The sequence below is a fragment of the Paramisgurnus dabryanus genome, chromosome 3 (assembly GCF_030506205.2).
Source record: "Paramisgurnus dabryanus chromosome 3, PD_genome_1.1, whole genome shotgun sequence".
Classification (NCBI taxonomy): domain Eukaryota; kingdom Metazoa; phylum Chordata; class Actinopteri; order Cypriniformes; family Cobitidae; genus Paramisgurnus; species Paramisgurnus dabryanus.
The window spans coordinates 1,386,165-1,402,135 of record NC_133339.1 but is presented as its reverse complement, the minus strand read 5'-3'; the positions used below and the strand labels follow the sequence as shown (position 1 = coordinate 1,402,135).

At 36.9% G+C, this 15,971-nt stretch overlaps 2 long non-coding RNA genes across 6 annotated transcripts; one reads left to right on the top strand and one right to left on the bottom strand.

The window, feature by feature from the left end:
* Positions 1-1,170: 1,170 nt before the first annotated feature.
* On the bottom strand, positions 1,171-13,798 carry LOC135734088 (uncharacterized). 5 transcript variants are annotated; one of them, XR_010527140.2, is made up of 7 exons: positions 6,584-6,642; positions 5,361-5,528; positions 5,225-5,251; positions 4,906-5,076; positions 3,881-3,940; positions 2,429-2,573; positions 1,173-1,640 (listed from the first exon to the last, which is right to left on the bottom strand). It is a non-coding gene; the product is annotated as an uncharacterized lncRNA (long non-coding RNA). The 5 variants fall into 5 exon arrangements; XR_010527139.2 differs by having other exon boundaries at positions 4,906-5,044; XR_010527138.2 differs by having other exon boundaries at positions 1,171-1,640; positions 5,225-5,528.
* Positions 7,374-12,364, top strand: LOC135734091 (uncharacterized). Its single transcript, XR_010527147.2, has 6 exons — positions 7,374-7,607; positions 9,182-9,236; positions 9,466-9,534; positions 11,641-11,694; positions 11,845-11,898; positions 12,227-12,364. It is a non-coding gene; the product is annotated as an uncharacterized lncRNA (long non-coding RNA).
* Positions 13,799-15,971: the final 2,173 nt, after the last annotated feature.

The window sequence follows — 15,971 nt, the reverse complement described above, 5'->3', positions numbered from 1 at the left end:
CAAACGCAGACGAATCAGCTGACCTCAATGCTCAACTCATTTCATTGTTTACACTTATTTCTTGTTTAATTGTATTAAACACAAACAAAAGATAAAAAAACCCAGCTGCATATAATTTGCCAGTTTTTTAAGAGTTTGGATTTTTGTAGCATTCATAAAATATTATTTTTATATACCCTACCTCGTATCACGTGTAATATAGAAACATGAAATCATACCCGTATGTATACTGTATGCGTTTAGTCCAGTTTCACTTGCATATTTGGCAGTAAGGACGAGGGGACTCCTGCATTTAAATTGCGTTTATGCTTTAAGTGCAGAATAAAACACTTAAAGGTTCTCAAAGAAAGTACCTTGTACACGGAAATAATCTTACTGGCAACATTTTAACAAATATACTGTAACCAATAATGGACAGCAGTCTCTGCACCGTTCTCTAACAGATGTCTGTATAGATGAAGAAACCTTATACAAAGTCGAAACACATTATACATGTATTAATTTGACCAGGTATTATCCAGCATCACAGCATGAATTGTTCTGACAAGTTTGTTTACCAAATTAAATTTATGAAACCTATGTGCTGAATGTTCATTACATCCAGAGCCTACCAATATACTGCAAAGCTATGACATTTACTACCTGCTCTTTTAATCACTGCACAAGACCCAGAGCTGATCATGACACTTTCCATTTTAGACTTTGCATGTTCTACATAAAGAAAGAATTCTTTAAAAATGAATGAATTTATAATAAACCTAAAAATTAAAGCATTAAAAACACTGTGATGTAGTAAGTGCTGAAAGTATCATGTGAAACTGTGAATATAATCACAATTTAAATAATGGAGACTGTTACACAAGACTTAGATGCGACTTTAATTACAATACATTCAGTACACCAGGGGATTTTAAACTGTGGGTCAGGAGGACCCACTTGTCGGTCACACAGTAGGTTAAGGTGTGTTGCACACCTTAATGATGCAACAACAGTTTGGCCAAATTAATAATTAACAATGACAATGGTTTTGAAAGAATATACCATAAAATATTTGGTATTGCAAATAAACTTGTATTTACTTTACATCAGTGGTTCTTAATGTTATTCCTGGAGGCCCACTGCCCTGCACATTTTGTATGTCTCCCTTATTTAACACACCTGACTCAAATCATCAGCTCATTAGAAGAGATCTCAATGAACTGAACTGAGTCTGTCAGATAAAAGAGACATACAAAATGTGCAGAGCAGTGGGCCTCCAGGAATAACGTTAAGAACCACTGCTTTACATTATGAAATATTATGAAAATAAAATGACTCCACTGAAAGAGAACAAATGTGTTTTACCCCATTAAAAAATGTATATGTAAAAATATTTTAGTGGGTCTAGAATAGATTACACTTGTCTAATAGGTTTTGAAATGAAAAGTTTGGAAACCCCAGCTTTACACAATACTAGTCTCAATTAAAGTTAACATTAAGTTGTAATATAACTGAAATAAATAGCATTTGCAATTGACAGACATTAAATTAAACTGATGGCAGATGAGGTGTGGGGATGATGCTGGGCCAGAGTTGAATCTGTGCATCTTAGTAGATCAGGGTGGTTCATCCTTAAGTGCTGCATTAAAAAGAGAAAGGATCTAAAAAGAAAAAAAAAAATTCTCTCAAATCAACATTGGACTATCAACCCCAAATTAATAATAATGCAATTACATGCAAACAAACCTGTCAACCTTCAATATGTAAGGAATAATTGACGACGGGCCATTGAATTATAAGAAAATAATGCACACCCAAGGTGCAATGCGGCACGACGCGAAGCAGAGTGCCGTTACACCGCGGGTGTGCTTTATTTTCAAATAATTCAAAGGACCGGAGTCAATTATTCCTCTTATACCACGGTTACCACAAACATTGCTCTGGTGCCTATTTTTAAGACATTAGACAAGTTAGGTGTGCGGTTATCAAAAAATGACTTCCAAAAGCACAGTTCTCTAACACAGTCTACTGTAAGTGTTTTTTAACATTAAATATAGAATTCTTTTTTTTTTTCTTTTTTTTGAGAGATACAAAGGACAAAGTCTCTGCTTCCGTGTGACCAATCAATGGTTGTGTTAAAAACATGGGAGGATAATCAGGTCATGACAATTATGTGAAATATTGCACAGTGTTACAGACAACTCAGATTTCTGATGTTATGTCATTAAATATCCTACCACCGACCTCAATGCATTCCAGTCAATCACATATCACATTTGCGTGTTTACCACATAATGAGACGCCAGGAGAAGTTTGTGCTCTTGTGCCAATTATGGCAGAAAACGGTTACTGGATAATTTAACATTCATGTTCATAAATATTATGTGCTGTAAAAATAGTTTAAAGTTTGTTTGCGGTTCATGTAAGGCTGTGAAAGGCAAGCCACCACCTTGTCTGCAATGTCAAATGATGCATCTCGTTGAGGTTGGTGCTGATCGATCAGTCACAAGTTGAGAGGTCGGATACTCAACTTTGTTTGCTGTTCCAGTTGTCTCGAACACAGCATTAGTTCACAGACTCCAGTTCAGTTCTATCTGTAACAACAGAACACAATGAGAACATCATCACATCAGACAAAGTATTTCATTTATATAAATTGCACCCAAAGAAAAACCAAAATATTAAAAACATGAAAGATCAAAATCTTCATTTAAACCCAAAGGGGACTAGCATAGTAATACCATTCTCTGCTACTTTGCTTGAGCGGAAGTACAAAGTCTGACGTAGTCAGGCTAAAAGGGGACATGGTCTTTAAATAAAACACCCAAAATGACTCTCTTTGTAAGAGTTTTCAATATCTCCACCACAGTAAGAATTAATTCTTTTCTCAATACTTAAACATTAAAGGTCACGTTTTTTCTGATCCCCTATTTCAAACTTTAGTTAGTGTGTAATGTTGCTGTATATAATAGCATAAATAATACCTGTAAATGATAAAGCTCAAAGTTCACTGCCCTTTCATTCCCCTTTCAATACAGCGAACGGCCGGTTTGGACTACAGCCCTCTACTTCCCGGTTGAATGACGTCAAAGCAAGTGTGTTTGACTTAACTCCACCCTGGCTAAGCTAAGCTGCTGTCAAATCACAACACACTAATAACAAACTACACAATCAGAACTCATTACGTATTTCTGAAGGAGGGACTTCATAGGACAAAGAAGACATCAGCCGTTTTTAGGACAGTGAAAGCACTATATAGATAAGTAGATTGTGTGAAAAATACCGCATGTGAAACATGAACACATGTTATATTGTGCACTGTAAACACAATCAAAGCTTCAAAAACACAGGAAAAACGGGACCTTTAAAGTTGTTCAGTATTATGGTTGTAATCAATAAAATGACAGGCAATTTCATTCAAAGATCATATCCAATTTGGGTTTAAATGCAGATTTTAATCTTTCATGCCATGAAGGCAATAACGCCGAAACATCTGTCCTTGTATTGTTTGATTAGAAAAACAGGTCTAAGCACCTAAAGCTGGGAGAGCATGGTGAGGGCGTTGATTGAACTAGATTTTTGTGTATATCCAATTTGAATGACTGACTGTACACACTGTGTATGACAACTCTTCGTGTTTGATTTGTGTGACCTGATGTGCATTATCTTTTATCCAAAATAGCTGCATTGGTTTATAGCAATGACGTTGCGTTGATGTGTTTGAAATAAATGTGCTTGAGTTCATGCAGCAACAACCAGTTTTCATAAATGAAAAATTAAATATTGTCTTTTTATCCAATTCATCCGAGAAATCATTTGGTAATTAAAATAATGTACCCTAAAAAACCTTTCATTTGTAAAACTGCATTCATTACTTTACTAAATGTGGGAAGAGACTCACAGGTGGAGGTAGAAGTTTGGTCTGCACTTTCCATAGCTGGTGCACAGGGATTGTGGTAGGCTAGTGACACAATTTAAGAAGACTGGTTCAAAATCTGCTTTACAACCAGAGGTTGAATTAAACTTTCTTATTGGCTGTCATTTTGACAGATAAGGCTGTAACAAATCTGTCATAATCAATTAGGACTAAAATATCAACAAAATACTTAGAAAATGAACAAAAACAACTATCTGAATCTGTTCGAACTCTAACCTTGAGGTCTGGATAGACAAAGTGAGTGTTTATCTGTGTAAAAGTTAAACCATCATTGAAGACTGATGCAGTTGTCATTAAGGCTGATTTAGTCAGACCTACCCCAATGCCTCTACACAGTAGGCTATCCGCCACTTTTCATTTACACGTTTGTGTCGTTGTTCGCATCGATGTGGATTTACACATGCAGAACGCTAGTAGCCAATGTCCATAGGCATTTACCAATGTAAAATACAATATCAAGGCAAAAGCTGAAAAAATAAAAAGCAGCAGAAAAAACCCTTGTTGGGGGCCAATCACACCAAATGCTTTTTAAAGACGTGGAAACACAAGGTGCACCTTGATTTGGTCACTTTATAAAAAGCAGTGCAGATTTTTATATTGCTAGGCAACCACAGAGGCAGCTGTCCTGTCAATCAAATATTGAAGCGTGAGCGCTCTTTTGCTGTTAACTGTCAAATAAGCAGAAACTTTAAAAAGAGGACGCTTGCACTGACTTTGATCGAAGGTGAGAGGTGCATAAACACACAGGAGACAGTAAGTGACTGAAGTACGATTGTTTCAAATAACTGTAAACATCGGTCCCTACAACGGAAGGCCCGCCTCTCCCCATATTCAATTGGACAATGGAAAGACACAAATGACGTTGGGTGCTTTTCCGCTCTTAGCGCTCCTTCAAAAATGCATGTTGCAGTAGAGGGCAAAAATGCAAGGCGTTCAGTGCGCATAAACAGCGCACATAACGCTCAATGCTGCAGTTAAAACAGATTTACCTCATAGTTAAGACAACTGGATCTGAAGCGTAATGATGGTCTTCAGAAGGCCTCTCATGGTGGCCTTGATTCAGAGGTTTGAGAAGACTACCAAGCACCAGAGCCAGCTAACAGGTGGACCAAACATCAAGCCAGAATTCTGCATGAGTCAGGTAAGCAGAATAAAAGACACTATAAATAAACAATAATAAAAGATGGTCATTAATGACTTAATGCTTTCATATTCATGTTAATGCTTTGAAAATTATCTTATTTCTTTCAGAATCTTTTGATAATATTGCCCAATGCAACAAATGGAAAAAGCATGCTTTATGACAACCTCAGCAGCAGAACCCATGACTTTCTCCTGGGTAGACGAGACAAAAAAGTTTGGTATCAACACCCATCTAACAATTAAGGTAAAAGATAAAGTTTTATAATCCCTGCATTCAGGTTAGAGTATGGGGTAAGTTGACCGTTCTATGGGTGTTCCTCAAATGCAAGGTTGCATGTGGAGGCTGCGTCCATCTTAGTCCTGGCCTTCTGAGATTTCGATGTTAGAAAAAAGCCAGAATGAGATGGTTTAGTTTGATGTCCAAGGCAACGTCATAATGGTTTCCGCCCCAGTGATCATGGCATGAAAACTTTAAAGAGAGAAGTTGAAAATTAGCAATTCATCACCAAAAAAATCCAATAATGTAGTACAGTGAATAAAAGTCATGTATCAACTGTCTTTACAACATGGACAGTTAAACATTTTGTAATTAAATTAAAACAACAAAATAGAAAACAAGCAGATTGAGATGTCCTTCGACGATGCTTGATGACGTGGCAGCCGAGACATGCAGCCTTCTAGGACGGAGCCTTATTTAAAAAAAAAAATTATAATAAGGACGGAGCCTTATTTATTTTTATTTTATATATGTATAATGTCCCCCTTTGTATTTCTTATTATTTAAAAAAAATATTAAAAATAATTTTAAAAGGACGCAGCTGTGCGTTTGAGAAACGACCGGAAACGACTTATATGTCGCGAGGCCATCACGTGACCACAATATTTACCAGAAGACCGTTATTTGCTCGAGTACCCTCAACTTTTTTGTCGCAAATAACATTATTAATAACCTGTAAATAATACATTTTGTACACATTACGTTCCTCTTCACTTTGTAATAGTATGTTTTTTGGTTTAATAGTCGGCTTTAAGTTAGTTTTCCTGTCAGTTTGATCGTCAAAATCTTGGTAAGTATAGCTTGTCATTCCTGGGTTTTAATTGTTAGAAATACGAATTAAAGAACAGATATAACTAATATAACTGAAACAATTAATAAATACAATTATCAAACCACTCCAATAGAACAACGTTAACGGTTTTGAGTGGTTTCTAGGAAAAGGTCTGAATGACAGTAACGTTATCCGTATAAGGGCCATTTTAACGTAACGTTAAAGGGCGGGAAAGGTTTGAGACATTTAATAACTCTATTAAAATGGCTGGTTTATCCCCACCAGTGCGTAACATGTGAAGTTAACGTTACAACGTGGCTTCGGGACTTTGCAGCGGCCTGAATAGCAGTGCATTGATAAACGTTAATAAGCTTTTAATCGCGTATAGAACATTAATATACGACGATCATTCTGTAGATCGACTAACTTACATGCCTGCATAACAACATATATTCTGTTAAAATGGTTAACTTACATTGACACTGAAACTCTGCCGTCAGCACTGTTGCTTCACCCGTTGGAACATCCTACTAGGGAGTTAAAAATCGAGTTGGAAAAGAACAAAAAATCGTTCTGCGATCGTTCGACACGACACCCAGAAGCTGCAAAAACCGATTGAGGTTACACTCTACTGAATTATCGCAACGTTGAGTGCAGGCAGCCCACACATCTTTCAGATGTGTTCTACTTCATGCTGATCTACACGCAAACCGATCGTGACATCAAGTACCGCGAGATCAAACCTTTTCCGGGGCTTTCCCAAACTCTCGCGGTACTTTGATGTCATACCACGTGCTGTCTGCGCATCTCGGTGTTAAGTCGAACACACCTGAATGTATTTGTTGGCTGCACTCCCTTGCGCTCAGTAATGTAGGTGTAACGAATTAAATGTATTAAATTGATATTATATAAATAAATATTGTAATAAAAATCTTTATAAAATGATTAGCTGTCATTAATAAATTAATCTTTGATTTGAAACATCACTATACGTGAATTAACCCTCAAGTTATGAAATGCCTAAACATCAAAATGGTGAAAATACAACAATGTATATTTGACCAATTCAGCATTTATTAACTTTTGTCTTTTTAAATTGACTTCAGAAAGTTATCTGCAGCCACACATCCACTGTATACCAAGTTATGATGAACAATTATGAGAATGCAAAAGGATTGATAGATCAGTAAACAAGCAACAAAAAGGTAATCTCTTAATAAATTTCTGCTTTTGTTACTTATTGATGTATTTGAATTACATAGTTCAAAATCAAACGTTAATAATTATAGGGTTTCAACTTGTTGCAGCTTTACAAAAAATGTAGAATTTGTAGGAGCGCATGGACATCTGAGTAACAAAGTCATATTATGCAGATGGGTGCTCATGGTGGCCTCCAAATAAATACATGGACAGGCTGCTAAAGAGGGTCAGGATGATGGAGATGCAAGAGCCAAAGACAGCACAGACCAAACACCAGGCCAGAATTCTGCATGAGTCAGGTAAGCAGAATCAGTTAAACTGTATAAAATAATTAATTAATAGACAGTACAATTAAAAACACATTATTTTTCATAGCTGTAAAAAAAAACAAAAGAATGAAACAGTACCTGCATTTAAGTTTCCAGCCTTTTTCACAAAGTTCCGACAACTGGAAGAATGTCCCAAATTGCTGCAAAAATAAATTCAGTAAGTCCTTACTGTAAAGTAAGTAAAACGGCTTCATTTAAAGGGATAGTTCGGCCAAAAATGATATTAAACCCATGATTTACTCACCCCCAAGCTGTCCGAGTTGCATATGTCCATCGTTTTTCAGACAAACACATTTTCGGATATTTTAGAAAATATTTTATATCTTTCAGTTGATTAAATGTAATGTTACGGGGTCCAGCAATAGTCCACGACCTTCAAGTCCAAAAAAGTGTGTCCATCCTTCACAAATTAAATCCAAACGGCTCCAGGATGATAAACAAAGGTCTTCTGTGGGTAATCCGTGCGGTGTTGTTGTAGAAATATCCATACGTTATAAACTACCTTCCGGTAGCGCCGCCATCTTAGACTCAGGAGAGAGTATTAGCGTAGTGTACGCACTTTTCTTAGTGACGTATGACAAATTCGGAGGGCGGGGGGACAGAGCAGCAGCAGAGAAACTCTGTACGCTGCGTAAGCTCTCATCCTGAATGCGCATCACTCTAAGATGGCGGCGCTACCGGAAGGTAGTTTATAACGTTAATAACATTTTAAATATGGATATTTCTACAACAACACCGCACGGATTACCCACAGAAGACCTTTGTTTATCATCCTGGAGCCGTTTGGATTTAATTTGTGAAGGTTGGACGCACTTTTTTGGACTTGAAGGTCGTGGACTATTGCTGGACCCCGTAACATTACATTTAATCAACAGAAAGATCTAAAATATTTTCTAAAATATCCGAAAATGTGTTTGTCTGAAAAACGATGGACATATGCAACTCGGACAGCTTGGGGGTGAGTAAATCATGGGTTTAATATCGTTTTTGGCCGAACTATCCCTTTAACTTCAAAATACCCCTAAATCCTTAAAGGAACACGCCCACATTTTGGGAATTTAGCTTATTCACCGTATCCCCCAGAGTTAGATAAGTCCATACATACCTTTCTCATCCCTGTGCATGCTGTAACTCTGTCTGATGCAGCCCCCGCTAGCTTAGCTTAGCACAAAGACTGGAAGTGAATGGCTCCAGCTAGCATACTGCTTCCAATAAGTGACAAAGTAACGTGGACATTTTCCAATTTATGTGTTGTGATTTGTATAAATTCTCTACCAGTCTTTTGTTCTAAGCTTAGCTAGCAGGGGCTGTGTCAGACAGAGTTACAGCACACACGGAGATGAGAATGGTATGTATGGACTTATCTAACTCTGTTTGTTTATTTGTAAATGTAAAAAATGCAGCTAACCATTCCCAGCTCCAGTGGGCACTGGGCAGGTTAAAGAGTATTTCTTAATATGAGACAGAAAACAGAAACACATTTTTAATGGCATTTAAAGACAACATACCACTTCATACAACTAAATTTTCTGTTTAATCCATAGATTGAGTAATTTTCACTCTAGAGACCCTTGGGTGACCACCAAGGACGAATGCAAAGTAAGTGACCTACAAAACAAAAACATTAATCTTTTACGACTGTTTCGAGATAAGTACTCTGCATATCTACAGCAATATGCAGATTCTTGAGTAAGAATTTCTCTCAGACAATATAGATCATATTTGTAGTTTAACAATTTCTATCATGTTAAAGTTCTCACATAAAAATTGCTAGTCTAAGAATGCTACAAGAAACCTGTTGTGCAACTTACCTGCTTCCCATTTACAGCTCCAGTGAGTGTCTCTAAGGTAGATCCTAATGCAGATGGATGGAATGTTGATCCGCCTAACATGCAAGGTAAAATAGCATTTGATAGCATAGTGGATAAACAAAGCTTTTTTCATTTTCAGAGCATTTTCAAAAACAACATAACACTTGCTATTACATTGTTATATATTACATGACCATGTCTAACTCTGATCCATACAAAACAGATTTTCTGTACCGAGAACTTTGGATGACCACGTTTTCAAAAATCTGACCTCAATTTTAGTAACCATTTAGATATTTTAGATGTAGTCCGAGAGCTTGCTGACCCTCCATTAAAAATGTATGTACGGTATACTGTTCATGTCCAGAAAGGTAATAAAAACATCATCAAAATAGTTCTTGTGACATCAGTGGGTCAGTTAGAATTTGTTGAAGCGGCAAAAATACATTTAGGTCCAAAAATTACGACTTTATTCGGCATTGTCTTCTCTTCCGGGTCTGTTGTGAACCGTGTGCATGACACTGCCTCCGTACGATGCTGTTGGCTTGTTATCTGGTGCACCCAAGCTTTTTTTTTCCGTTTACAGTCTGAGAGAGACGCTGTAAACAAAACAATCTTCGCAAACATGTCTGAGGATAACACGTCAGCAGCGTCGTACGTCAGCAGCGCCACTGTGCACGCGCATTCGCAACAGGCCCGGAAGAGAAGACAATGCTGAATAAATCGTTATTTTTGGACCAAAATGTATTTATGATGCTTCAACTAATTCTAACTGACCCACTGATGTCACATGGACTACTTTGATGATGTTTTAATTAACTTTCTGGAAATGAGACAGTATACAGCACATACATTTTTTGGAGGGTCAGAAAGTTCTCGGACTAAATCTAAAACATCTTAAACTGTGTTCCGAAGATGAATGGAGGTCTTACAAGTTTGGAACAACATGAGGGTGTGTCATTAATGACATTATTTTCATTTTTGGGTGAACTATCCCTTTAAATGGAAAACACCACCGCTTTCCAAAATGTTACTATGTTTTTACCTTAGACGAATTAATACATCCCTATCTTTTTTCAATACGTGCACTTAATCTTTGTACAGTGCATTGTGAATGTGTTAGCATTTAGCCTAGCCCCATTCATTCCTTAGGATCCAAACAGGGATGAATTTAGAAGCCACCCAACCCTTTCAAGTTTTTCTTATTTAAAGACTGTTACATGAGTAGTTACACGAGTAAGTATGGTGGCACAAAATAAAACGTGGCGATTTTTTTAAGCGGATAAAAATGAGAACTATATTGTATGGCAAAAGAGCACTAAGTTTGCAGCACTTCGACCTCGGCGTGCAGTAACATCATCACTCCTGATTACTCCACCTCTCGCTCAAACTCAAAAGAGGGGGAGTAGTCAGGAGTGATGATGTTACTGCGCGCCGATGAATGAATGGGGCTAGGCTAAATGCTAACACATTCACGACGTGCTGTACAAATATTAAGTGCATGCATTGATGAAAGATAAGGATGTATTAATTGATCTAAGTTGAGGTAAGAACATAGTAAAATATTGAAAAACTGTGGTGTTTTTCTTTAAAAGCAGCACCCCTATTTATTTTGGGTGCTAAAAATATTTGCCACAGACAGTTAAGGCCTTATGCTGCATTTATTAGAAGGCGTTCCCAATTCTGGTTGTCCTAGTAAATACTATAAACAAATGAGTAACAATCCTCTCAGTAAATGACAAAAGACGGATGACATGAACTTCACTGCTTCACTCTCATTGGTAGTTGCTACCAAAAGTCCTTCATCAAGTTGAACTTTCCTCAAAGTTGTGGCATAGCTGGACATGCTCACTTCCTGTTGTCAATGGTCACAGTTGCTCATGTTGCTTAATGGGGCAAAGCTTTCATTGGAATGAACGAGATTGTGTTGCTAGTCGCTGGCGGTGTAAAAGCAGCATTAGTGTGTGTGTCTTTAAAAATATATCAAATGCAAATTACCTGATCTAACATTCCCAGCTACAGAGGGCATCCTTTATTCAGTCCCTAATGCAGATGGTTTGAGTGTTGATCTACCTAACATGAGGGGTAAAAGAGTGTTTGTTAGCATAATGAGAAAGAAAACAGAAACACATTATTAGTGGCATTTAAAAACATAACACTTGTTTATACTACATTTTATGTTCAATCCATAGAGCACTCGTTTTGAGTCCTGAGACCCTGGGGTGACCACCGTGAACAAATACAGAGTAAGTTACCTAAAAAAACAATAAAAATATTTATTTATAAAAAGTTCTCATGAAAAAGCATCATCATTAACTCGCATGAAGTGTTACCTTACCAACATGTTCAAGACAACATAACACTTGTTTATACTGCATTTTCTGTTTAATCCATAGAGCACTCAATTTGAGTCCTGAGACCCTGGGGTGACCACCGTGAACAAATACAGAGTAAGATACCTAAATAAAAACAATAATAATATTTATTTATAAAAAGTTCTTATAAAAAAGCATCATCATTAACTTGCATGAAGTGTTACCTTACCAACATGTTCAAGGAAGGTGCAGGTCTGATGATCCATCCAATATAAAAAAAACAGTAAATTTATACTTGGTTACTGTTTATCTGTTGTAAAACAGACAAATGCAGTTATAAGAATTTTACCTAAACTACACACCTATTTGATTCTTAAGTTTAAATAAATCAAAATAATGCATTTAATAGTAAAAGCATTTTAAAAGCTACACTCCTAATTCATTTATCTTTGCCTTTTTGCAGCTGCAATAGCAGTCTTGACGGTACTAGGATGAATGCAAATAAAGACTAACCACCTGACATCAGCTGTCCAGTCTCTTGTGGGAAGCAGGTGCTTGTTACCCCAAATACGGATGAAGAGTGACGAAGAGGATGATGACTGTTTGCTCAAACATCTGCTGAAGATCTTGACAGGCTGGAGACAAAATTAACAGACTGAGGGTTTATACAAAGAATCTTACTCAGCCAATATTAAAGATAAGATATTTTTACAAAATGTTCTTTTCATTGTTTAGGATGATTTTATGTAGAAAACAGTACATCACAAAAAAGACTTTAGATGTGTTTTCACAGGCAGAGCCTTACACACACACTAACCACAATTATAAACGCAACCCTAACACAGATTTAGACAGATTTGTGAATAACATTTGAGAGAAATAGGCCTTTTGGGGACATAGAAAATATTCATGAAATGAAAAATGGGGGCAAAAACAAATATTAACAAGTGTAATACAAATATCAACCATAATACTGATCGTTTTAAAAAAGTAAGCCACTATATCTTTCTAGAATCTTACACAAGACTCAGTTACATGAACGATCAAAATAAATTAACGTCAGACAGGTGGGCGAAATATCAATATTAAAGCATGAATAACTGTTATCAACCCAATTTCGAGGTATTATTTAAATGATCCGACAGCAAACAGTTTATTGTTTAAATGCATTATTACTACATACCTTAAGCATGTGTTCCACGCCTTTCTTCTTCTTGGCATTGCGAGGTCAAGCGGATGTTGTTATGTAGAATCATGACCTTGACGCAAAGACGCACATTCGTAATTTATTTAACAATGACAACACTTTCGGGTAATTTTATCTTCTAGATCCTAATTAACGCTATGAAGAAAGAACAGCCTTTCACGATTATTTCCTGGTAATTTTTTGTAATGTTTTATTTCAGAATGGAGATTAATAAAGCAGACGCGGAAAGGTTTTTATTATTTTAAATATGTTATGTTTATATGTTGTTGTTTTCGCATACTGTCGTGTAAAATGCATCTTTAAAGATAAATGAATGAAAGTTTTCATTGTTTAATTTGAATAAATGTGTTTTATAAAATCAACAACTGCCTGTTTTAAGATCAATTGAAAATTGTGTTTTAATTACTTTATATCGACGACACAGCATGCATGTGTAGATGTGTGTAGAAATAATTTGCTGTAGTTTAGGGCAATTCAATTTGTTAATGAGGGATCTTTTAATCTTACAAACATCTGGGAAAGAGCGGCTTACCGTCTTTTTAAGCTCTTCTAAAGATCTGGGAAAGAGCGGCTCGGCATCTTTTAAAGCTCTTCTAAAGATCTGTGAAAGAGCGGCTTGCTGTTCTAACATCTTGTAAAGATCTGGGAAACGGCGGCTCGCCATCGTTCTAAATAACATACATCTTGTAAAGATCTGCTGGGTGTCTTGCAAACAGCTGGGTCGGACGTCTCGGCGACGCCTTCCAGATGAGCAAACGCCCTATATAATACGTCTTCCAGACGAAAAAGAAGACATCGCGCAGACATCTCCGCGACGTACGTGTGCTATCTGGGCAGGGACACGCGTGATAAACTTATCAATGTTTGTTTACAGCCGCCGCCATTACCTCACGTGTTGATCATGAAAGCAGTGAATGTGTGCACATGCGAGTGATCCTGTGTTTAATAAACTTGCTGTGCGGAGATATGACGCAAATAAATAAGGATTGTACTGTTTGCAATCGCGTATTTTATAAGAATACCAAAAAGCGCGTCGAGTTTCCTGACTCGCGTGTTTGTGTATGTGCGTTCCCGTCGCCTCAGCTGTTTGACGGAAGACAAAGAAAACACTCGCGTCTGGAGAAACTGACACACATCCGCAAGTAAATAAGGATTTATATGTCGGACATCGATCCCGTCACACTGACCAAGCACACACACTCGCGTCTGTCTGGAGATTTAGGCGCGAGTAAACAAGTATGTGATGTGTGCAATCGCATCTTTAATGATACCACAAAGCGCTTCAAATATGAGGCATTGTGTGTTTGTGTGTGCGTTTGGACGTCGATCGAGTCACACTCGCGTCTGGAGATAACTTTAGTTACAGTCACGAGTAAACAAGTAGATGTCATGTTTCCAGCACTCGGATTAAAACTCAACACAGCAGTGAATGGCTGGCTGCAGAGACGGAATGGAATGTCCATTGACTGTGGGGTTGACTTACTAATGAATATGGATGATCTCTGCTCTTTTCTTCAATGGAGCGGGGCGGGGCTCATTATAGATAATGAAGCAACAGAAGAAAGACGGTACATCTCGCTCTTCTAATACAGTTAACAACGAATTACAATATTTGTTTTCGATTTCACTTACATCTTCCAAAAGCAGACATTCCAAACATTATGTAGACATTTATCTTTTGTTTATATGACAAATATTCGTTAAGTTACAGTTCATTTTTCTGACGTGTTTCTGAAAGGACTTCACTGAGGGAGAGAGAACAAAACGCGCATCATGTTTATTTTCTTAATTTTGCGAAAAGCACAACATGCTGTTTTTATTGGGAGTGGACAGAAAAAAACTAGACAATTTTACGTTAAATGATGTATAAATCATATCTGTATTTCAAAAATCAGCAGAGTTATCTAAGTCTCTTTGGGGAATGATCGAAAAATAAAGAGTTTGCGGCGCCCGCGCCACAGCCGAGCCCAGAGTGTTAATGTCTCAATTTATAGGTTGTTATGATAGGCTATTTGTTGCTTAAAAGCAATAGGCTATATTGTATAAAGTGTAGCAATAAGCTACCCAGTCTCCGTGGCGTGACTTATAGTGCTGCTATAGCCTATCGCTACATCAAACAACATCACTGTGATCAGATGTTTTCTTTCTATTTTTTACCCCGCTGTCATATTTGTTGTGTGTTTATGTTATTGAGAGGAAAGCGCGCAGCACATATTTAAAACGTGTTGTTATTCAAAATACGTTTTCCACTTGCTTGCAAAAAAAGTTCTCAAAGTGATCATTGCTGAAAGCTGCTCGGGAATATTTTTCTCATTATAACGCAACATTCAACTGCTTTAATAGTTTTTAAATAGTTATCAGGCTTATTTATAATTTTACTGTTTTTAACATAACATGCAATAGATAAAATACAACACATAAAGTAGTATACATGTCTAACTATACACAGTAGTATTTTTTTACATTTCTGATTGGGCGGGCCAGCTGTCAATCTGGGCGGGCCCAGGCCCGCCCAGGCCCGCCCATAGCTCCGCGCCTGCATGAAAGACACAAATCAAATTCAGTCACCTTCAGTTTCTCCAGAGTGGATGTTTAAAATCAGCACTGAAAACAACAAAGAGAAAAATAACTTGTTGGCATGACTTAATACTTTAACATTTGATAAGTAAATATGAATAACACTACTGTATATCACAAAGTGTAATCAAATGGCAAAAAGATCCTTTAAATTCAAAGTTGTGGTGTTTTCTTTATTCCTTTCCCAAATCTTATAACACAATGTAGTTTTCACGCAACTTCACACAATAAATGAAAACAGAAGTAAGCCTTTTCCCAGTTTTTGTAATATTTCTTTTCCCATATTTGCCCAATTTTACATTCCATTGTATAAAGCTACTAGTTTATCTGCAAACCTACCAGCACTTTTAACACGGCAGTAAAATGTAAATGTAAACTCATGAGCACTACATAATGAAACACACTGTGAGTTATCTCATCATAC